Source organism: Varanus komodoensis, unplaced genomic scaffold, assembly GCF_004798865.1.
Source record: "Varanus komodoensis strain SLA01 unplaced genomic scaffold, ASM479886v1 scaffold38, whole genome shotgun sequence".
Taxonomy (NCBI): Eukaryota; Metazoa; Chordata; class Lepidosauria; order Squamata; family Varanidae; genus Varanus; species Varanus komodoensis.
Window position 1 is genome coordinate 3390708 of NW_025335909.1, and position 24456 is coordinate 3415163.

At 47.1% G+C, this 24456-nt stretch overlaps 1 long non-coding RNA gene across 12 annotated transcripts in view; it reads left to right on the forward strand.

Annotated features, from left to right (window-relative positions):
- Nucleotides 1–24456, forward strand: part of LOC123028690 — a 78314-nt gene that overhangs the window by 45716 nt on the left and 8142 nt on the right. For 7 of the 12 annotated variants that reach the window (XR_006415736.1, XR_006415734.1, XR_006415744.1 and 4 more), the window contains 5 exons: nt 3496–3633; nt 11455–11625; nt 12547–12767; nt 17650–18191; nt 21453–21727. This is a non-coding gene — a long non-coding RNA (uncharacterized LOC123028690). Of the gene's footprint in view, nt 1–3495; nt 3634–11454; nt 11626–12546; nt 12768–17609; nt 18192–21159; nt 21300–21452; nt 21728–24456 lie in introns of all 12 variants that reach the window. The other 5 variants (XR_006415743.1, XR_006415739.1, XR_006415735.1 and 2 more) reach the window with 5 other exon arrangements.

The window sequence follows — 24456 nt, forward strand, 5'->3', positions numbered from 1 at the left end:
GAGCAACCAGCCTTTTTAACTGTCCTTATTAACAGATATGCCGCATTGAAGTTGTAACACAACAGGCCGCCCAATAGGAATGCCAGCACAGATAATTTCCTAGTTATTCAAACATCTCCAAGTGGGCGCACTTCCCCTAATATTTGCTTATATGAATCCTTTCATCTTTCTCTTTCCTTTCCCTGGAAATCTCCATCTTTGTGCTAATTTTTTTCTGCTTAACCTCAAGTAGAGAAAAGCAGAGGTCCTGTTGAGATCCGAAGGTCTGTTACCTGGAAGAAGGAGCAGAGCTGTTCTGTCTCACTCCAGATTCCAGGACTAGAACCAAGGGATGGGATTTGCAAGGCAGCAGATCCTGGCTGAAGAGTAAGAGGCGCTTCCTAAGTGTAAGACCAGCGTAATAAATGGGCCCATTCTCTTTTGCAGTACTGAATGCTATTTCTGTTGTCACAAGATTCCTGACTGAGAATGGGGTTGAGTTACATGACTTTTAAGGTCCCTTCAGATTCATATGGTTCTATCTTCTATGCTTGAGGTGTCAGAGATCTTGGATGAGGGTCCAGGAATCACATCTCCCTCACCAATGGACAACAGGACACCAGAGTCTTCTGAGTACTTTCAGTCATTGGTGATGATGAAGGCGGTGACAACCATGATTGCCTTGATATTCCCTCAAGGACTACAGGGTGGTCTGCATGGACTTCTCCACTATTATCCTCACAGCAACTGTTTGAGTGAGCGAGTGGCAGGTCCAAGATGACCCAGGAAGCTCCATGATTGAGAAGGAATGTGCACCCAGGCCTTCCTGGGACAAAGCCACTGTCAAAGACCACCTGGTCTGGCATTGCACCTTCAGCAGCTTCTCAAATCCAGGACCAATCCTTCATGTTACTTGCCAGCTCTCCATATTTGCAGGTTGACAAGTGAATGACACTGTTGTCCCCCTGAACTTCATAGTTGCATCCGATGTTTGCCACTTCCTGCTTTCCCACACCCTGCCTCTTTGTTTGCCTGTTTCTAGATCTCTTTTGCTTTCCAGTTCACTTCTGGACTGACTTTTTGCCCTGGCCACACTCTAATTGGCAGCTTCTGAATGTATCTGAAGGGTTGGAATGTACAAAGCTCTACAATTCACTTGCACTCAATGTCTCACTTTCCCTGCTTCAGCGTCGTTCCATCTCCTTCCCACCTCTGTTTTGAAAGTTGTGTTTTTTCTAAAGTACGCACAGAAGTAGTTATGTGCAATTACCTACATTATGCAATTTTGTGTGCCCTTTTCCAAATTTCCCCTTTGCGTACACATTTTTTCAAAGTATGTGCATTTTTGTGAGTAATTTTCACTAATATACTACAATATGGTGAACCCATTCCCTTAATATACTCATTCTGGTATGCACTTTCTCCTAATGGGCCTATTTTAAGTAGGAGAACTGCTTCACAAAATTATAGCAATTTACACACATCCCCATCCCCATCCCGGAATCCAGGTCCGTGTGGCAGTTCAGGAAGTGTGGCTTTGATCACTTTGTGTTCAGTATGAACTCGCCCATTTCTCAGCCCTCTCATGCATGTAGACCCTTCCTTGAGGACATGATGGAAGCTTGCCACCAGAATGGCTCACTTGCTGAGCCCACATTATTTCACAGCACCTCTGGACAGCTTCCTGCAGTCACAGCTTGCTAAAGGCATAGGCCATGCAGCTTAGGAAACCAGGAAAGGGTGCCATTTCGTTGGTGCTGGTGCCAGGAGTTGGCCTGGCTGGGCACTTGGTGAGCGTAAGCACGCTGAGACAAGCCCTGGATCTGCTGCTGCCCTTCACCATGGTGGTCTGCTTGCTCACCTTCCTCCCATTCTGGCCCAGGTGCTAGCGATGCTGAAGGAGGATGGAGATGCTCTGTGGCTGCTGACTCTGCCTGACAAGCCTCTGAGTGCCAGCAATGACGGAATAGGGATAAGGAGCAAGTTGGTGACCGTGGTGGCGTGAAAGTTGGCTGGTTAAGGAAGGAGAGGGGGTGATTGAATGTGCTTTGCTCAAGGGCCTTAGAAACTCAGAGCTGGCACTAAATCCTGTAAGCGTTTAGGGACCATCTCTTGCTTCACTGGAGAAATGGTGGTCAGAAGTTTGTAAGAAAGAGGCCGTGAGTCACTATGAATTCTGCCATTGCTCTGTTGCACCACTAGATGTGGTCTTGCTTTCCCCTTCCCCATCTCCCTGCTCCTTCCCTCTTTCCATCCTCTGGGGGCCTATGGGGAACAGCTCAGCACTGAAGAAAGCTGATGCCTGAGAAGGCATTTGCTCTTGTCCACTGCTTCTGCGGAAAACAAAGACTGTCTCCGTCTCCACACGATGCCCGAGGTTTGGCAGGAGAGGAGATGCTTCTGAACCCTCTTTGCTAATATCAAGCTGATTGGGCCATTTTTATTCTCAAAAGGAGTCTGGTTATGAGATTTAAAAAGATCCATAGATCATGCTGCCTCATTAATTTTCCATTTGGGCTCAGGTGTCAAGAGGAAGCCGCATTAAACAACCGCCTGGAGTAATTCGCAGTGGCAGGGAAAGGCTGTTGGATGCCGCTTTGCAATTCACACCATCCATATAAAAAAGGATTCATTGATTTTGTGTCCTGATTATTCTCCACCAGAGGAAACTCCGTGGCCTTCGTAGTGCCTCTCCAAAACTTTGAAGGCCTATTTGTGGTTTCCATGGTGACAAAATGACCCATAATATTCCCTGACTAGTTCAGTTAAAATAAAGGACATAACTGGGCTTTTCTGTCTTTCGTTCTTTCTTTCTTTCTTCTAAAGGGGGATGTGGAGGAATAATAGCATTGCTTTAAAAGAAGAAAGAAAGACAGAAAGAAAAAAAGACGGGCAAAGGGGGGGACCCCCTTGTGAGGATGAAAAACGTATGACAGGGAGAAAGGTTTGGCATGAAGCTCAAAAGAGCTTTGTGGAGGAATGTGAGGAGCCATTCCTGGGAAAAGAGGCCACGGCTGTTTGCCGCCCAAGAAAAAGTGAAGCAACTGAGCCCTTGAACATGAAACGCATGTCGTGGTTCTGAAGGGTTCTTTGCATGAATTTGCTACTTCGTTTAAAATGGCTGACAGGCCGTCTCGGACTGGAGGGGGAAATTGACATCTGGGACTGGATGCTCAGACCGGGTAGTCAGTCTAACAAAGATGTGGCTGGGGAGCCCAGTGATGCCAGCCCATGCTTCTACAAGCAGAAAAGAAAAAGTCCCAGCATCCCCCAGCCATAATGTCCAACTAGGGAACGCAAGGAGAACGAGGACTTCCACTTTCTAAAATTATACGGTTTTGCATCTCACTGTGTACATTCAAAACTGGTCAGCAGGTGAGCCTGTGGTAAAGCCTTGGATGGTTTCTAATTGGTCAGGGCTTTGATCCTGGTGAGAATGTTTGGTTGAGTTATGGGATGAGTGGGCAATCTACCCTTTCCACTGCAAATGTTGGACAATTCAATTCTGCATTGCAGTCTTGCTGATGATCGATTACGTTGGACATATCATGAGAAGGGGAGGCCTCCTGGAGGAGACAATCATGCTAAGGAAGGTTAAAGGCAGAAGAGGAAGAGGAAAACTAAGCAAGAGACGGATGGACCCTGTAAAGGAAGGTACAGCCTTGAATTTAGAAGAGTTGAGCGGGGCTCTCATGGATAGGATATTCTGGGGGGATTTTGTTCGTGGATCACCATAAGTCAGAGACAACTTGATAGCACGTAACAGCCATCTTTCTGAAAATATCTCATTCTGATGATGCTGACCCTGGAAATCTCATTGTTCAGGAAAACGGGGGCACAAAGCAAAGTTATATAAGCCACTGGACACTCCGCCTAACCCAGGCGTGGGAAACCTGTTGCCTTCTAGATGTTGGACTGCAGTTTCTAACAGTCCCATACTGGTAAGGGATGATGGTGCTCTGAGCTCATAGTTCATCTGGAAGTCTGCAACTTCCCAGTTGTGATCTAACCAGTTCTAGTGTACTTATTGTAAGCTATCCAGAAAATTACAACCAATGGGCAACAAGCAAACAAGATGGCTATGGCTGTCTGGTATCTCTGGCATAAACCTCTTCCATCCTCTCCCTGGGCATTGGACGGGCTCTAGCACAGCAGTAGAGGATCTGCTCTGCAGGAAGAAGATCCTTGGTACAATTTCTGGCATCTCTAGGAGGGGCTGTGAGAAAATACTGCCTGAAAACCTGGAGAGCCTCTGCCAGTCAGAGTCAAGAGTATTGGACTAGATAGACTAATGGTCTGACTCAGTATAAAGTAGCTTTCTCTGTTTGCAAAGGTGATGTTGGACAAATCCTTGTCATCTGCAGTATCACTCCCTTCCCCATGTGGGTTCCCCACTGAGCTAGATCCCATCCATGTTTGATGGAAATTACTCCTCGGGTGTCTCTGGAGAGTGGACAGTATATTCCTGTCTCTAGGGACTGTCCTTTTACTGCCCTCAGCCCACCTCCCTCTGGTTAGAGTGCCTGCCGAGAATGGCTAAGTCAAACATCATAAATCCGAGCTCCAAATGATTACTTTGGGCTTTTCACTAACAATCTTCCGTGGGGATATCAAGCTTGAAAGAACCATAAATCATTCCAAGTAACATCTGCCTAATGAGACAGGTAGCCTGGAATTGCTGCTCTCTAGGCCTAAGTGATCTACAGAAGAAGATGAAGAGGACAATGACAAAGCAAGTAAGAAAAGGGGGAGGGGAAGGAACAGGATGGGACGGGAATCATGAGTTGACTACCTTCACCTGCATCGGGGGGAGCAACTTGAAGTCCTCCAGATGGTTAGGTTCCTTTGCCCTATAAATTCTGTCAGCCCTATTCAGAACAGTCGGTGGTAATGGATACTGGGATGGTTAGGCCAAAAACACCTGGAGGGCATAGACAACCAATGAAACACAGAGCAAATGATGTCTTATATTAATAGACCAGGCCATTATCCCATGAACGTTTGTTTGTTTTTCCAAGAAGGTGACCTGTCATCATGCTCCTTAGATCACTTTGTTCTTAGCAAAGAGTGGAGCCTCTTGAAAATGTCCCCTGTTGAAGCCATTGCTTGCTCACCTCGACGTGCTTTGGGTATTTACCCCAGCCTAGTCATCTGCCGGGCATTGCCACATCCTGTTCTAAGCTGTGTTGATTGCAACCCGACTTGCCCCTCCTTCGGCTTGCTGCACATACACAACGTGCCGACGTGTGCTCATGTGTGGGAGATAATGTGCAATGGTAATGAAGGGAATCTTAGCCAGGAATGATGAAATCAAATAATCTGGTTTATTGTGCATCGCTTGCATCAAAACGATGCACCTATTTACCAAAGGAAATGGATAGCACTGACAGCTGCTGGGGGTGGGGGGAATGATATACAGATATTACTGCTCAGAGTATATCGAAATACACACCCACCTTGCCAGAGCGAAGTATGCAAATTTGTGGGAAGGTGTGTTTTTTAAGTGCAGATTTTTAAAAATGCAAATGCAAGTGGTGGAAAATTCAAGATGTTCCCCAGTGATGTCCTTGCTTGGGTTTGCTTTCGTGGATGAGATTATGATCAGAAATGACATTCTCGTACGATCGCAGTCACAATGAAAAGCCTTCTCTGACCCTTCCTACTGCTTGGAGAACTGGGGAGGGAAAAGGCATGGAGGAGGAGGTGTGTGGTGGCTCAGTGGGTGTTCGTCTTTGCTTCGGTCTTGCGGCTGCAGGAGAGTAAGCGGTGGCCCAGAAAGTTGCCTTCACGTTTCAGATGGACTGCCGTGATTAGAAGTGTATCTGAGAGGTCAATACTAGTTCAGTCCTCTCCTGCTCGCCATCCTGTAGCCAAGCACATGTACACACATCCTGAGAACGAAGTCAATAGGAAGTAAATACTATCAATGGCTGCTTTTCAGTCCAAAATAAGATGCATCGAGGTGAAACGGAGAGCAACAGAGAGCCCTCGGAAGGCAGGGGTTGCTGGGCAAGGCATCCTGCCATCTTGTAAGCTCGTATTTGTATCCCTGCTGTTTTGAGCTGCTAGAGATTGCTTGGTGGTATTTGAGAAAGAAGAGGGCCATGTGGGGAACAGCACAGGGGTGGCGCTGGTTTGAGCAAGTTGGTTCTGATTGTGTGGATCTTAGTGAAAGTCTCTTTTGCAGAAGGACCCGCTTGAGAAATTGTTCTTCAGCTTGGTTTCTGGTAGGCACGGAGTCTGCGAGCTTAGGGTCGTGATAGCCGCCCTCTCCTTGTCTGCAGCGTGTGGGTATGTGCACGTTCGTTTTTGAGAATTCCTGTTGAATGCTCTAAGAAAAGCTTGTTTTCTAAGCAATGGATGTTTTATTTACATTTTCATTTACATATTGCAAATGGTTCTGGTTTTCCTAGCCGTCTCACCAGACCAAAGTGTCTGGCTTCCCCTACTTCTTCCTGCCCTTTCTGCACTCTCCCTTTGCTGCTTGCATGTGAGACAAAGCGGCCAAGAATAAAGCAATCCTTCTTCCTGCCCCCGTCTCCATATTTTGCCTCGGAATAAATCTCTCAGACTGAAGGGACAGATGACTTAAGCCAAATGGCATTTGAAGCTGTGTGCCGTTTGCTTCTGCTTTATTTATGTTAGCAGGTCTAGTGTGCTAATGTTTGGTGAAATATTTATTTGCACTTTGGGTTCTACGATCCAGCGTTCCCCCTCCTGCACCTTATTGTGTCTCAAATCCTGCCAGCTGCATTCTGTCAAGTGCAGAAGAGGAAAGGCTAGACAATGAAGACCCAAATGTGTGTTTTACATTATAATATAATATGGTACAGCTAAGGCTTTCTCGCTACATAATCCAATGCGCAGCCATCTGTCGGAGTTCACAAAACCTTTCCCCATCTATTCTGGGCTGCCCTGATCTGATGGCAAAGAGGTTGTATGAATGCTCTTGCGTGTGTCCACTGAATCCACCTTTGGGGCCGGTTTGCATAGGCATAACTTGCTGATCTTTGGAACTTTGGGAACAAGCCCAGTCTCCATCCCACATCCCTGATTTTGAAAAGCAAATGGGACAAGGCATCCATGCAAGACAGGATGAATCGCCCCCAGCTTTCCTGGTGTGATCCACTTGGTGGAGCATGATTGATGGTACCCGTGACACAAGGTGCATGGCAACAGTTGTTAAGGGGGTGCCACCTGTTAGCTCCTGTGCTGGCCCTCTCCCTATCTGATCCCTACAGGAAACCTTCTGTGTGCTTGGGGATTTCTTTAATTCTATAGGAGTTTCTGCTCTTGGCTGCTAACAGATCGTGTTCTCACTCTGCTGGTGTCTTATGTTATTGAATTCCACAATATGCTGCTTTAACATCACAAAGGCAGCCTAGCGGGCCAGCTTCAATATAATACAGACATGAGTTAGGAAGCCTTTTGTCCTGGTTCTTCCTGGAAGGAAGGAGGGGGGAAGACCAGCTCATGGCCTTCCATAGGATGGGAGCCACTGTATTGAAGGCCCTGCCTCTGGTAGTTTTCAGGTGGATTCCTGGCCAACAGGGGCCATCAGCATTTCCTCGTCAGAACAGGGAGAAGACCAGAGGGCGGCCAAAAGAGGCATCAAACCCTTATCCCTTACAGCTGCACCTTGAGACTGAGGGTGCGGGCGACCAGAGAAAGGAGCCTGAAGCTTAATGAAAGGCAGTTCTAGCACTGATTAATGGACAGCTTTAATTGGCACCTTCCCCAAAGATCAAATGGGTACAAACACTGATTGATTAGGGACAGGTGCCAGGAAGCAGGGAACGTGGACAGATTGTGTGTTGCTATTCCAGTTCTGAGCAGACCCGGCAGCCAAATCTCCCAAGACCTACCTGTGCTCCCAGGTTGTCAGGAATAGACCCCGGTGCCCTTTATCAGTAACTCCTTTAAAATGTCCCTGTGTCCTAAATGCGTTAGGCGAAAACCAGCTGCTTTTTCTATCACTCTTCTGCTTGATGAGGTTAATAATAACTTTGAATGCGTATGGACGGCATTAGCTTTCAGAGTAACATGCATAATTCAAAATCCCCCAAAGAACCGTCAAGCTTTGAGGAAGCAAACTTCCCTTAATGTACTGGGCGTCGCTCCAGCTTTTACCAGCTGCCGCGGTTTGATATACAATTTTTGGTTAAGTGAATAATTTATCACGGATATTATCTGTAGTGTGTCGCATCCCGACAGTCTGTAGGCCGCACATATGGCTCTTGAGATGGCAGAACACTGCCATATGCTTCATGGCCCATTAGCACTTCAGACTCCCTGAAGAAGGTTTCCCCCTATGTTGAACATGAGAGAGGCACTGTGCTGAGCAGGGGGAGCGACAGCTCTGCGGGAGCCGGGGACCACCCCTCCCCAAAGAGCCCGTGCTGCGCACTCGCCCGGACCTGCTAATCCTCCAGAGGCTTTGGACTAACCTCCATCAGCCTCAGCTATAGGCAGGAGAGAAATGGGCAATGTTGCATGTTTGAACTTGTAGGTGCATGGACCCCACCCATGGCCGCTCCAGCAGGCTGTGTCAGAGGGAAGTACAATGGGAAATAGGAGAACAGTTCAGCCCTGCTAAACACGCACGTGCTCTCCCTTCTCCCTTCTCCCTTCCCTTCCCTCTCTTCTCTATTCTCTCCCCTCTCTGCTCTCTCCCCACTCTTTTCTTCCCTCCTTCCTTTTGTGTCCTGTCTATTTAGATTGTAAGCCTTGTTTTTATCCATTTATGCAAGTTGCACTGGGAATACTTTTTGACTAAGAAGCAGGGTAATAATGTGTTAGATAAACAAGTAATGGCTCCACACTCTTTTGGAGTCTGCATTTCTCTGGATTTTGCAGTGTCCTCCAATGGAAGATGTGTGTGTGAGGGGTATGTGAACAAACGCATATATAAATGAAAATAGGAGTCACATGCATTAAATACAGAATTTGCTTGGAACAGTGTATTTGTTAGGCAAAATGATGTTAATGCATATTTTAAGAGGAATGTGCACAAACTGTCTATGCATTTTTATGACACCGTAAAATACAGTCAAACAAAAAACCTTTTAAACTTAGACTGTAAAAGTGAGAAGCTGAGAGAAACCAAAGCTGACATATCTACTTATGCTTAGCTCCAGTGCACAGCCAATGGCCAGGGATGCTGGGAGTTGTCATCCACCTGGAGAGGAGCAGGTAGAGAAGGCAGCTGCAAGAAGAGGAGGCTGACTATGCCTCTGTCAGTGGGGATCATTACCCATGGCCACTTTTTGGCTGAGATTTATAGGACCTGCCCATGGCGCCGAGCTCCTTTCCCAAGTAGATTCACACCCATGGGGCACCACGAATCTTTCCTATAAAGCTTAGAGCAAAAGCAGCAATGCGTAAGAGTCACCACAGTCTCCCTGGCTCGGTGTTGTTGTTGTTGTTAGCCTGGGAAGGTCATGGCCTTTCCATATTGGAAGCATTCAAGAAGCAGTTGGACAGCCATCCGTCAGGGATGCTTTAACTAGGAGCCATACATGACAACAGGGCAGTTGTGGATTCAGTCATCCTGCAGCTATTCTACACAGAAGGACACAGCGGGATCAGGGGATGTGCCCCTGCTGTGCCTTGTGTGCAGCGGTGGGAACTAGACAGGTAGATGGAGAGCAAGAGAAAAGGCTGCACTTGCTTGGGAAAGGTGAGCCCTTGAATTGGCCCAGAAGCCAGGATATTTCTCAAAGGTCAGGAAAACAAGCCGCAAACTACCCAAAGCCGACAACCAAGATCTGGGGCCAGTGCCCATCTCCTGTGGAGGCTTGGTTGGTGACAACAACCTTCTCAGTGGGGCCCCACAGCCAGCTCCCCACTGAGGCCTGCCTGGCACAGACTACCATCCTCTCAGTGCCAGATTAAGACTGTCCTCTTTGAGCCCTAAATTATATATTGGGACATTATTGGGGTGACGACTCAGCTGTCTAACTCATCCTATGTCCTCACTTACATTTTGTACTGGTTATTGTAGCAGTTAAATTGGGTTTTAAATTCTTCAGTATAGCATTTATGCTTTACTATATTTTTATTTTCCATTGCATTCTTATTGTAATGTATGTGCTGTGTAAACTGCCCAGGGAGCCTCAGCTGGCTGCTGGGGCAGAAATAAACTAGCAAGAATAATAGTAAATGTTGCGAACTGGGATTCCTCCTTCACTCATTCAAAAGCTACAGACCTTTTTCCTTGCAAAGCATTCTTTATTGACCAAAAGTGGAAAAGACCCAGAATGAATCTCTGAGCATGCACAGAGCAGTTGGTTGAACCCAATCTAGCATTCACCTCCAGGAGCTCTGCTTATGAGCATGCCTGGGCCCCATTCCTTTGGGAGGAGCCTTCTGAAAGCCTCCTTTTCACATGCGCATCCTCCAACTGGGCTGCCCTCCTCTGGTGGCAAGGAGCCATGAGGTTAAGAGCCGTGTCTGCCTCTCCCTGCTCCAAGTCCCCTCCCACCAACTGAACGGCTTGGTTGTCCCCAGCCCACTGGGGAGTCTGACCTTGAGATAAGCATCTCCACTTCTCTCATTTCATTGTCCCGAGATGGCCCATGTTCCCAGGGTCTCCCAAGCTCTGTTTCAAGTCCCAATTTCAATTCCCCTGCAGCCCAGCCAGCAGCCCTTGAGAACAAATGCCCAAGGCAGTTCTCTTTCTCAGTCTCAACAGTAAAAGCAATTTAAGCTCAATGAGGTACAGTCATGGACTCTGACCCACCAGCCCCCTCTAATTTAGAAGACCACCTATCGCCTTACACCCAGAAGTCTCCAACTCCCTCACCCTATGAGCTTCCAACCACCCCTTCCCATTCTCCCCATAAGTACAGATATTTGAGCACCAGAATTCAAAGGAAGAAGGGGTAATAGAATCCTTTCTGCTCTTCCCAACAGTGTTGAAGCCCTGCAAATACAGATAAGAACATAAGGGGAGTCCCACTGAGCCAATCCAGGGGATTCACTTTACGAAAATTTTGTCCCACGGCGGCCCAGAGAAACCCACAAGCAGCAGCACCCTCCCAGTCGTGCTCCAAGGAACTGGGAGCAGATGGCCACCATAACTCGTGGCCATCTATCACCTCCAGTTTTGGAAGCCGCATGCCTCTGCCTTCCAGTTGCTGGGGAACACAAGGGCTGGAGGTGCCGCTGAACTCATGTCCTCTTTGTGGGCATCCAACATGCACAGGGTCGACCGCTCTCGGAAGAGAATGGGTTCGATGGGGCTTGGGTATGGCTCAGCACGGCCCTGGATTCTTTTCTCTTCCTGCACTGCCTGACATAACACAGAGAGGAGAAGCAGGCAAATAAATACGACACAAAGACCAAGTGTGACATCTGGTGGTTTAAGCCAGATTGTCAGGTGTTGTCTTACTTAGAATCTATTTTCAAGGTGCGTGTCCAGATTGGAGGCAGTTTCAGCCAGGGTATTGAAATAACTTGCTTGTTTACTTTCAGTGCCTGTCCTTCATTTAGGGTGGAACCTGGTGGATCGGGGCGTCTGCAGCAAGGGTGGGTGCCACCCTCTCAGATTGCATGTGGAGGAGCTGGAGCAGGACTGGAGAATGTGTGGCCCTCCCGATGTGGTTGGGATGCCATTTCCAGCATCCCCAGCCAGCATAGCCAGTGGTAAGGGATAGATGACAACTTGTGTGGGCTGTTGCTGCCTGACAGTGCTGACCCTGGTCATGCTGGGATCACAGGGCTTGGCCCTCTGCACCTTATTTCCAGCTCAGTCGTCCACCTGTCTGGCCAGTCGTCCAGGCATTTGGCAGGGCAGGAGAACACGGAGGCAAATAGGATCTTCAGAGGATCATGGGGACCCAGACTGGATTGCACCCTAAATTGGAGGAGTCAAGCAAGCTGAGTCACCCTCCCAGGGGTTTTCCTTTTCTATCAACACTCCATGGGTCATCGTTCATGCTCATCTGGGTCCCTTTGGGGGCCAAGTTGACTCTTTAATGTTTATGCTTGGATCTCACCACATCTTTATGGGAACAAGGTACATGGAACACTACACAAAGAAGTCATTTTGCCTTCATGACATCTTTCATTGGACGGCCCAAAGAGCCAGACCAGACTGCATCACCTGAACAGTTTTGGGTGGTGGTGGTGGTGGTGTGGTGATCTTATAACTTAATTATAGTGCTCAATAACTGAAGCTTTCCAGGTGATTGAAATTGTTCAGGAACCATGAGACATAAACTATGAATAGCAAAACAAAACAAAACCAAACAGGAATTAAACAAGCAACCGGCACCAATTTATGCCACGTATATTTTAAATAGGGCCCAACTCTGTGGCTTTTTGATGCTGTCTGGGTAGAGGTTAGGGTCCATTCAGAATCCCAGCTCCAAGATGCTGCTATGTCGGACCCATGGCCTGCCCCCTTTGCAGCTGGCATGGGAACAGCTGGGCTGGCTGCCTCTCTGGGGACACACATGCCTCTCACAGGGGGAAGTAACTGACAGAAGCCCCTGTTGTGTCTGCCTGTTAAAGCAAATTGAGTAGCATGTATGTTTGTTGAAAATGATTCTTGATTCTTCTCAGGACTGCAGCATGCAAGGGCATGCAGAATGGGGGCATCCATCACTTGCTCATTGCAGGCTGGTTCCTCTGAGGTCCCTCGGATTCTGAAGAGGAGGAGCGGTGGCCGGATGTTGACACTTCAAGGTTGCCCAGTGAAGTTCCTGAAGCAGAGCTTGAGAACTGGTCTACTTTGGATTTGGAAAGGAGAAAGGGTGCGAAGTTTGAACCCCGTCCTTGGCCTGGTAAGGAGGTTACAGGAGAAACAGACTGTCTAGGTAGAGGGTCTTTGTTGTTTCTGCCGTCTGGCCCACAAGCCATGAGAGCCACCCCAAGGGCAGCTGATGAAAGGGATGAAAGATACAGAGGCGTTTCAGGTTCAGATTCAGCTCTTTACATGGGCAGAGGCTTCTCCCTCAGCTTTGGTAGAAGGCTATTTAGAGTTCATTCTACTGTGTAATTTGGTAAGTCTAAAGTGAAAAACTGCACTGCAAAGGATTGTCTTGAGTTTGAGAACCAGAAGGAAAGAGGAAAGCTCATGGCAGTGGGAAGGTTTAATCTTTCTCTCTCCCAGACACGATCCCAATCAGATAATAGATAATCCCTGTGCAGCAGCTAGAGTTGGGGCGGGGGCAGCCCTCCCATTCTTTCTATCCACTTTTCCCATCTCATGTCTTATTTTATGAATCCCAGTAATGTCGCTTCATCCTTCATCTCCTTTTCTCTGAACTGGAAAAGGCCCCAAGCATTGTAGCTTTCCCTGTGTGGGAAATCTGTATTGCCCAAATGACTCCACTGGAAAGTTTGAAGAAAAGCAAGCAACCACATCAAAACATCGGTAGAGCTCGACTTTGGCCACTAGATGGCAGTCTTGATTTAGAAATGGGGATTGGCTGGGTCTAGTTTGCTGGAAAACCCTCTCTCCGGCTTAGCCAGGACTCCCCAGGCTTGCTCTTCCCTGTCTGAGCACTGGAGTGTTAAACCTGGAAACAAGACAGAGAGAAGTAAGCACCTGTTTGCGCAGCAGATGCTGTTGGAGACCCTCCTGGCCTCGCCGCTGCCTTGTTATGCTCTGGTCCATCATTTGGATGAGCTGCTGTCAGCCCAGGGTGGGCAATAGTGCCACAGGGCTAGCAGGTGTTGAGCGTGCCCGAGACTTACCCATTTGATCCGTTGTGAAGCAGTCGTTGCAAACCTAGAGAAGTGTGCAGGGAAAGCGAGGGGAGCCAGCAAAGCAAGGAGGCCGGCCTGGGGCTGGCACACCTGAGGACGGGAAGGGTGCGATTAGCATGGGCAGGTGTTCTAAAGGGCAGCCTCCCCCAGTTTATCCATTTAATTAATTTCTAAAACACCCTCTCCCCCATCAGAGCTGCCCGGGCAGTTTGTAACAACATAGGACACAATGTCAAATTTGAAGGACATTAAAAATTGAAAAAAGGTTGCTATGCAGCATTTAGAACCAAATTAAAATGCATATGCAAAGATACAAATTAATAAGATGGCCTGTTTAAGAAGCTCATGAAATCCCAGTAAACCAATTAAGTGCCGTGCAGTTGAGGGTTGTCTTAAAATCCGGGCATACCTGACTGGTATCCAAAACTGCTGCCACCATGCCAGGATGTTCACCGTCTGACCAAATACCATTTCGACCACTGCAAAATGCACACTCAGAAGGGATCCCCCCCATCTGCTCACAAAAGGACTTCCTTGTAACAACCACCAGATGGAATTGCTGAATATTTGGAGTTCACACTCGCGGGCATTTGTACTCCATCTGGCTTGGCAATGAATTTTTGCTCTCTGACAGCGTAATAAGCTACACCAATTTCAGCTGTGTGCAATCCATCTTTCCATCCTCCTCTCACTCTATCTTTTCTCTCTTACGGACATGCACAAACACACAGAGAAGGTTTTCTTTCATTGCACACACTGACGAGAGCTGTTTAGAACCAGAGAGAATGGAGCTTTCCCATTCTGATTGCTTATCTATTGAACGGGAAACTCAGTTTCTTGCAAAGAAACCTCTCTAAGCAGGAAGAGCCAGTCCACATGTCACCCAAAGCCTCCAGCTTTGTGGGTTTTCGGGATGGGGCTGTTCCAGAGAATTTTGACTCCAAAATGAAGGGCTAATTCTTACTGAAGTTGGCAAACAACCAATGCTTAGTGCTCACTTGCTTGCATGGGCATTTTATCGGTGATCAAAGGCCATCTTTCATCTCATGAACCTTGATTAATGCAGGCTCTGCCCATACACTGGTAGCTGAACTGGCTGATTAATGGGTTTATAGAGCTCCCCAGCATGCATCTTAATGCAGGCCTACAGCAGGGACTTTTCTAAGAAGAGGGTAGAAATGTCTGAGGAATCCATTTCAGGTGGGGAACCATCAGATTCCCAGGGCTGTGCTCCCCAGACTTCAGTCCACCCTGCAGTGGCCCGGAGTCTGGATTTCTGGCAAGTGCACCCCATTTTCACAGGTTTCTCTTCAGGAACTGAGCTTCACATTCTGTGCAAGCAGAGACTCTCTTGCATGTCCAGTGCAGCCAACATTTGAGGGTTGCTGGTTGCACAACTGGGGGTCCCCAGGCCTTCGCAGGCTTCCTCTTGGCTCAGCTCACTTTGGAAGGCCAAGCTGGGCACAAGAGGATGTCCCGAAGTGCTTTGAGGGATGGATCCCAACAGGATCCATCCCATGACTAGAAGGGGGGCATACTGAGCAGAGGAGCCTGGCTCAGGTGGAGGGATTCTGTCAACCCATCTGTGCGTCATGCATTGTTGGGGTCTTTTATTCCATTGTGTGCCCTTTGATGGAACAGGGTGTTTGTCAAGGAGGCAGAGAATTTGCGCACATTTCTGCTAATGCACCTGGATGCTAATACTCATCAGCAGAAGTTTGCAAAGTTGTGCAAACTTCTCCCCCACAACAAAATTGGCCCACAAGTCTGCAACTTTTGTCTGTTGCAGATCAGGGGCAGAAAATCCCGAATGGGTATGAATTCTCTCCCTAGCTGTATCCAAGGGTGATAGCATACAGTTGATTCATTTTGCTAGGACACAACTCCCGGCTCAGTTAGTCCCATGCCCTCAAAGAGATTTTTAAAGAGTGGGTGTAAGTGCATGGGCATTGACTTCTTGTAGAAGGTGAAATGTTGATGCCTGGAGGCTCTGAGGATTGTGGTTTTCCAAGAAGAAGAGATGACACAGAGAAAATGGCATCATCCCAGCTCCCCAAAGATGCCTTTTCCCCATGCTCTGAAGGCATCTGAAGCAGCCACACAGTAGAAACTAGCAGGTCCGGTTCTGTGGCCCCGACAAAGAAAAATTGGATATCATAATAGGTTGGGAAGCTGCAAGCATCCAGAACACCCACAGCACCCACTTTCTCATTTTCTTTCAGGGAAGTCCATTTCACGATGCTTCTACATCTGTTTGCATTTTTTTAAAGCCAGCATGTACATTCATATTATTTTCACGGGCATTTATCTAAAGCTATTCATGTTCATATGCCTCTTCCAACAATGCGCTTTTAAAATATGCATTTTTAGCAAGCGATGCTCCCTAAAGAATGCATACTTCCCCCTAACAAACACGTTTATTCCCACTTTCTCTATGGGAAGCAGAGTTTTTTTTTCTTTTTGTGCATTATTATTTACCTAAGCATTTTTTACAGTTCCAATCTGCCCAGGAGAGATCCAGCTGTTGGTTGGAACAGAGAATAACTAAATAAATAAATGCCGTAAGAATGCCTGTTCCCTGGATGGCTTACAAATGGCTAAAATGCTATAGAGCTGTAAAAATACAATGCTATACAAATACATAAAATAATAAAAGGTAATAGAATGAGGAAAAAGGATCAGGCTGGAGGACATAATCCTGTGGCACCTGATACCTCGGGGAAGCCATGGGATTGCAGGGAGTCCCAGTGCTGAGAACCTTCGACCTTGCAGCTGGGACTTAGAAGGACACAACTGCACCCCGCACCCTTTGCCCCAGGTGTGGAAAGAATCACATTGTCCTCCCCCACCTTGGCTGCAAAAGTGCCTTGGAAGGGAGATCAGGGGGTGCTCTGCATGGGGGAGGGGTGGAGGCAGGGGCTGAGGCCTCACACCAGGTCCGAGGCTTAGTTCTTGTGCAGCTCCCCCTCCCACTTTAAAAGATTGACATGCCTCACCTCAGCTCCTGGCAGTAGAACCTGTGCTGATGTGACATGCTCTTCTTTTTATTTGGGGGTGATTTGGATCAGGCCCACTTTGCCTTTCCCTCCAGCTAACCTGTGGACCCCCAGAAGTTCTTCAGAACTAACACTGGCCCTTGGCTGGGCAGGATTTCAGGTGGGGGCCTTTCCACAGCTTATCTGCATCTGCCACAATTGAATCTAGGTGGGAACAGAGAAGGCCTGGGCTTCCCTCCTTTTAGCCCGTCATTGCCCATCCTGGTGCGCTTCACCAGCTTTCCAAGATCTCAAGAAGATAGACTCTCCCATGACACAATGTCTGATCTTTAACAATGAAATGTAAAACTCTGGAGAGGCCAGGCACTGGGAGAAAAGAAGACAGTAATTAATCGTGGAGAGATGCTGTGATCCTATAGACAGACTGGGCTATCTGCCTTTGCAAAAGGAAACAAGCAATACAATCAAAGGTATTTCCCTTAAATAATGTATCAGGAATCCATGTTTTAAATGCTGCACGGAGATGCAGACATAAAAGACAAAAGGGGGACCCCTTTGCAGTGCTCAGCAGGCGTCCATCTTGCTCCCTCTCCTCTTATCTATTAATGAGAACTGTGTGCGTATGCAAGAGCAGGGCAGAGTTGCCTTCCTGTTTGTGTTCCAAGGTGATTAGCATGTCGTTTGACATTAATTATTCAGGTTTCATGTTCGCAGAAAGTCTTAAATTATGCAAACTGTACTTTTAAGCCTCTTCCTGGACTCACCGAAGCACAAAATTGGAAGGTATTTAAGAGACCATCTAGTCCAGCCCTGTGCTTGGAGCAGGTGCAGCATCCAAATGACAGATGCCAGTTCTCTCTCTCTCTCTCTCTCTCTCTCTCTCTCTCTCTCTCTCTCTCTCTCTCACTGCACAAGCAGGAACTTGGAATTTCAATCCATTCGCTTTGATTATACACAGGCAACCCACCAGCCAGCACTGCTTCAGGCTAAAGAGGAGATCTTGCAGTCAAAAGAGTCAAAGCATCCAGCCAGACTTTACTGAGTGCTGCTCCCTACATTACAGCAGCAGAAAAGAAGGTTGCCAGGACACTGTTGGGCAAGGCGATGGCCTGCCCAGTTTAAGCCAAATGGGCCACCACCCCATACTCAAGGTGGGCCACTCCACTGGGTGGCCTCTTCGGCTGCACTGTGCTTCCTTTTCTGTTTTAACCTCAGATCTCCGATTCCTGCTTCTCCTCTTCCTTTTCACTCGAAGACGGACAACTTCAGTGGGCATCAGCTGCCTGGCCTCCTCCCCATCAGAGTTGTTTTCCTCCATTTCCTCCTCTTTCACCCTAAACATCTCAGCAGGACCTTCTCAACCCACTTCCAGGCAGAGTGAGTTCCCAGGTCTTCTTGGGGTTCATCTGCACAGATGTTGGCTCTGTATTACTGACAGATGGTGGCCACCCAGCTTCTACTCAAATACCTCCAGTGAAGGGGAGCCCTCCACCTCTCAAGGTATTTTCTACCACCGAACAATTCTTTCCTTCAGAATGTTCTTCTTAAGGTGGAGCCAAAATGCACTTCTGTGTAATTAGAGTGTTCTAGTCCTCTGAAATTGCCCAAGGGAGCGGTGGGGCACCTGTATGTGAAGGAGCTGCTAGGTCCCCCATATGTTTCTCTAAAATCTCTTGCAGCCTGACTGCCAAATTCAATTTGGAGAACTTCTCAAGGTCTGCATTGTAATGCTGGGGATGCCTGAAGGCAAAGGCATAGGGCCAAATAACACAATCACATACTGCCAGTAACTAAGGCTCAGGAGACGTGGTCCAGCCTTTTAGAATGGAGACGAGAAGTATGAAGAAGCTGGAAACCATCAGACAAAAAGTGGCTGAGGGAAGGAAGGTGGGACCAGGGGATGTGGAGGTGGCCATCTAGAGGGCTTAGGCTGACCAGATTGGCCCCCAGACCAGAGGGTAGACAACCCTGCTTGAATGGAGTGCAGTGTTGACAAGAGCAGATGATTTTTCCAGGGTGAGAACTTGTCACTGGCCACAGTTCCCCTTTTCTGCTTCCTGGACTTTTCATTGCAGTTTAGACAAATATGAAATTTCTGTTGGCTCAAATCAAGCAGGTTTTATTACCAGCTTGCAGGCAAAAACTAGCAGTTGTTCAATCACCACATATATAGATATTTAATATATCCCTTGGCAGCCCAAGTTTTTAATCAAGGTATGGTAAAAGTTTACCCAAGTTGTACTTACAAGCAAAGAGAGAATGGAGGTGTGTTCAATTTGTAAGGGATTGCAATACCCTGCAGTTCAATATTATCTCTCCCAGACTGCGTATGCAAGAGGAATATATATTTACATAAATGTACATATTTGCATGCATGAAGCTTTTACTTCTAGGTGAGACTGTCTTAATTCTGCATGGAGAACACATCTTCTTTCTATGCAGAAGGTTCCAGGCCTGATCAGCATCTGCAGGCTGGACTGGAGAATTTCTTTTCCTGGAAACATGGAGAGCTACTGCCCATCCATATGGACCACCAGGGACAACTCCAGGCTAGTGGGCCCCTGAGGGGCTTAGGCAACCACAAGTGTGGCCATATTCTTCAAGTGGCGTCATTTTTTAAAAAATACCACCAATTCCAGGGTCCATTCAAGGTCTTGTGGGAGCAGTTAAATGGGAGCTCACAGCCATACAGTGAGACCCTGATTTCCTCTGGCCTGATGCCCCCTCTGGCTCAGAAAAAGATTCCAAGGTGGAGGAGACAAGATCCTGTGAGCGTCATCTGCTAGCCCAGGATTTCCAGGCCAGAGGATGTGACTTTAGAAGACTATGATGACTCAGAAGATGCCTCGTCCAGTGCAGTTTGCATTGACTCTGCTGAGGAGGAACCAGCTGCTGCAAATCAATGGTCCTTCAAGAGACAGACAGCTCCTCACAGAGGGTGGGCTTAACATCAGGCTAAGACCAGTCAATCCTCATAAGGCCTCAAATGACCTCTACATGTTGCTGAGACAACAGTTCTCCCTAAGAGAGCTCAGGTCATCCTACATTTGTCCAGGGACTTGACAGACTCCTCTGGTCTAACCCAGCCTGGTCTGGCCTTGCTTTGCCATCCTACTTCACTAGACTTACCTCCACTGTCCAGTGTTAGCTGGTTCAGACTAACTCTTCTAGGAACCTTCAACCTGCTTCAGATTAGCTCTTCTAGGAGCCAAGCTGGGCAGCATAAATGTGTGGGCCCCAGAAACACTGCATGGTCCTGTTAAGCCTGAGTCTTGTTCCTGAGAGGCTGACTCTCTCCAGAATAAGATGGCCTTACAAAGATGGGGGTACAGACCATGCAGAGAAAGCCCATCTACATTCAGCTTGTAAGGGCATAATGGTGCCATTAGCACATAACTTTGGGGCAGATGTCTGAGGCTCCTATGTAGGAGAATGAAAGTGCAGCAGGTTTATGTAAAGAGCATCTGCCCTGTAGGACCACTGTGTCCAGCATCTGAAGTGATCCATCTGCACTGCTGTGAACACCGGAACATCAGGAGCGGTGTGATACCTGGCGTGATCCCTCTACTCCTTCACACGTTTGCATGGTGTGACACCATTTTCTTTGGGCTCTTCTTACACATAGCTTTACAAGAAAACTTGTGGAACGCAGAGAGGCAAATCAAATCAGGACAATCTGCAACACATGAGGCCAGAAAGCATTGGTAATGCCCCAGCGATAATGCAGCCACTGTGGACTCTGCAAGAAGAGCTTTTAGGAAAAGTCTGAACTGAGAACAGCCATGTTGCTTTGAGGGACACTACTTAGACATTCAAGGCAGTTGCCAGTGATGGATGACCTGCTGTCATATGCACACTCACTACTGAATGAAGATAGTGCCACTTAGCCCTGAACCTAGCCAAGGTTTCCAAGGAGATAGCCCACTAGACAATGGAAAGAAGTCCAGCCCTTCCATGAAGGAGCTGCAACAATGACCTGATGAATAGGCAGTGGGGTCAGCAAATGCTGTTCTAGCTGGCATTTTGGCTTGAGCTATTGCTGCTGGTTGGGGTGGGTTCATTATCACAGCATTGGGTTGACCTTTCATCAAATGGCTTGCAGGGTGGCATTAACTGTGTCAGTAGCAAAGCTTCTTTGCTTCTTCCCAAAATTGTGTTTTCAGGAAGTAGCCACTTTGTATCCTGCACAATGCCCCAGATGCAGTATCCAACTCTGCTGTGTTCAGCTCCAGTCTCCATACCTCAAAAATAAAAATAATAATAAAAAAGATGTCATTGTGTTGAAAAATGCAGCAAAGAGCAACTAAAACTAAAGCGTCTTTCCTATGGAGGAATATTACAATGACCGGGACTGTTTAGCTTAGAAAGATGGTGAGGAGAGGAGAAACGTGCAAGAGGAGTGCACAGCTGTGCATCACGTGAAGCAAGTGGATTAAGAGATTTTGTTCTTCCACTCTCATAATTCTAGGGCCAAGGGTTGCATCCCATGACGCTAGATGGTATAAATTTGGAGCAAATAAAAGGAGTTACCCCACACAGTGCATAGTGCATAATGGAATCTGCTATGACAACATGCACTCTTGGCCACCCATCTGGATATTTTTAAAGGTGGGTTAGACCAATTCCTAAGACTACCAGTGCTGCTAGTCCTGGTGGCTAGGTGCCCCCTCCAATACGTAGCATACTTATGTTCAGCAGTTGCTCAAGAGTGTGACTGGAAAGGTGCTATTGCACACATGGCCTACTTTTGGTTTCCCACAGGCAACAACGTGATCAGAACGCTGGACTCGGTTGGACTCTCAGTCCATCCCACTGTGACTCATGTACTTGAGACTTTCTGATGAACCGAGGCAAGGGAGAAGATGTAACTGCCATCCCCCCAAATGGGGAACATTTGGGAAGCACCCTCACATCTGAGGGGCCAAGAAAAAGGAAAGACAATGGCTTGGCTCTGCTTTTCAGTACCTGTTCATTACGTCCAAGGCAAGAGGGATCCAACCGCAGAGAGAAAGATGCTCTGGACATTTCCATTCAAGGTAGGCTCTGTGTCAACACTGCGTTGGGTTCTCTGTATTTTTCTCATCTGACGACAGTCTTGCTTGCAAGCAGAGGCTGGTTATGTTTGCAGAAGACAAGAGAACAGCTAAAATGACTAATCCTTGCTGTGATTCACCACACACCCTCTTCTGTCTTTGATGTTCATTGTACCCATAAATAATCATGAGGTGGATCAGCAGTAAGAAGAATCTGATCACTATATGAAAGGAGTACAGGCTTGAAAGGGCATCTATATTTTCATGGATCCATTCCATGGACGTATGGATTTTGTCTGCTAAATCGATACTGTCTAAAATTCATGGATGATCAGGCAGTTTTTCTATCATCCTCTCACTGAAAGCCCCCACTCCATGGTTTTTGCTAAAGGTGAAGAAATTTCTAAGGAGTGTTCAACTGGAGTGGGGTGCAGCATGAGGTGCATCATGCTAACTTCCTTATTAGGATTAGATGACTGGGGGCTTAATTTGTATCTTTTATACTTAAAAGTATCTTTAGCTGCTCCCAGATATGTGGAAGGATGTTTGAGATCCAGGGTTGAGATCATCCAAACTACTGTACTGCCAATCACCATCTGTGGGTGTGAAAGCTGGACAGTGAAAAAAACTGAAAGGAAGAAAATGGATGCATTTGAAACATGGTGCTGGAGGAGAGCTCTGGGGATACACTGGATGGAAAGATTAAACAAGTGGGTCCTAGATCAAATCAAGCCAGAACTTTCCCTAGAAGCAAAAATGGAACAAAAACTCAGGCTGTGGTACTTCAGACAAGAAGGCAAGAATTATTGGAGAAGACCATCATGGTAGGAAATTTGAATGTGGAAGATTAAGGGGAAGACAAAATATGAGATAGATTGACTCCAATACGGGAGCCACAGCCTCCAACTTGGAAGAATTGAATGGAGCTGCCATAGACAGGAGATTTTGGGGAGCTTTCATTCACGTGGTTGCCATAGACTGAAGATGATGTGATGGCACACGCCCACCACAACCTCTGTAACAGCAGCGTCAGCAGCTCTCTGCAGCCAGGAAGACTCTCCACACCAGCTTCCTGCATTAGATTGAGAAGAAGAGATGAAGATATCACTGAAGCTCTCTATGGTGTTGTTTTCTAAACAGATTAAGCTCAATACAGGTGTCCCCATTGGATTAACCCATCCCTCCCATTTGCAGTCCAGTCCAAATCAAGCAGTCTATGCATGAAGGTACACTAAGGAAGAAATGTTCCATTGCAACCAATGGAGCATGATTTCCTAAATACCATTGCTGCCTGTGGAGGAGTAAATTTGGACAGGGACCACAGTGCAGAGATGGGAGAGTTATGCCTTCCCTCCCCAGCCACAATCCTGGCTGAAAGCTACAATTAGGAAAAGGTGCCCCATTGGCAGAAGGTTCACTGTGCTTCATGCTAGGACTGGCCCTGGGAGCTGCTACATTCCATGCCGCCTCCTCAGAAAGCCAAAGGGAAAATGAGCTTTGACTCGAGATGGATAGCATTCTCCATCTCTCCCTCCAGCCAGTTTCTCAGTGGCTTAAGAATGCTGTCTCTAGAGAGCCTCCTACTTGTTAGAAGCATTACATTCCCCCCCTTTAAAAATACAGCACAGTTTTCCAACTCGGCACCTTCCCCACCCTGAGCTTCATTTTTATTGTAGTCACAAGCAGCAAGCCACTGCATTCTAAGTCTCAAGGGTATAAGGGATACCAAAGAACAGAGATAAAAAATAAATTGATTACACCAGTCAGAGTCGTATACACAGCACAAAGCAGCAAAATACAATTGAATAGAAATGTGTAAAAAAAGTAGATAAATCAACCCAAACTGATAAGAGCCCATAGAATTTTTTGGCTGCTTAGAGCAGGCTGGGAGAAGCAGGAAAGTTTTGCAGTAAGGGCACACTGGGAGTGAGTATTCCCAAAGCTTGATCCCGGGCCAATTTCTGTCAGTTCTCCTTGCACAACCTTGGATCAGTTAATCTTTCTGTACTTCCCTTCGGTAAAGAAGATAACACATTTATTTGTCTCTCTTATTTGCTTAGATGGTATCTTTCCTTTTTTCTTTTTCTTCAAGGACAAATGATTCACGTGGTGAAGACTAGCAATGCATCAACTGCAGATGTGCCAAGTGTCCCCGTTTAACCCAATATAGTTCTGATTTCCTAGTCCCTGCTTATCATTGTCTTGATTTAGTCTCTGTCTGGGGACCGTGCCCTGTTAAAGTGTGGGTCACCATGAGAAACTGCAGTTCCCCACTCCACTTATGTTGACCTTTAGCACAAGGGAGGCCATTATCCTGGTCACCTTGGGTTAGGACTCATGAAAGGGCAGGCTATACAGAGGAAATAGAAGTAAAATAGATGGGATCAAAAGATCAGGTCGAGTTATTCAGGACAATGTAGGATAGGTCCAGGAAGTCAGTCAGGTCAGAAGAAGTCTGTAAGGTGAAGCCAAGTCAATTTACTACCCATGTAGCCTTCATGGATTCAGGTGAACAGCTATCAGGACTATGGATAGCTCCATAGTTCTCAGTCTGCTGGAGAAAAATGTTGTCTTAGCAAAGGACTGCAGCCAACTGAGGCCTGAAAAACACAGGCCTGGTCTTCTAGTGACTCCACTCTTGCGTGCTGCTGACTGTTATTCTTGAAGGGCTTGTAGTTGTTCCTTTCATGTCATTCTTTAGCAGGGCTGAGGGACAGGAGAAGTTTCAGGGA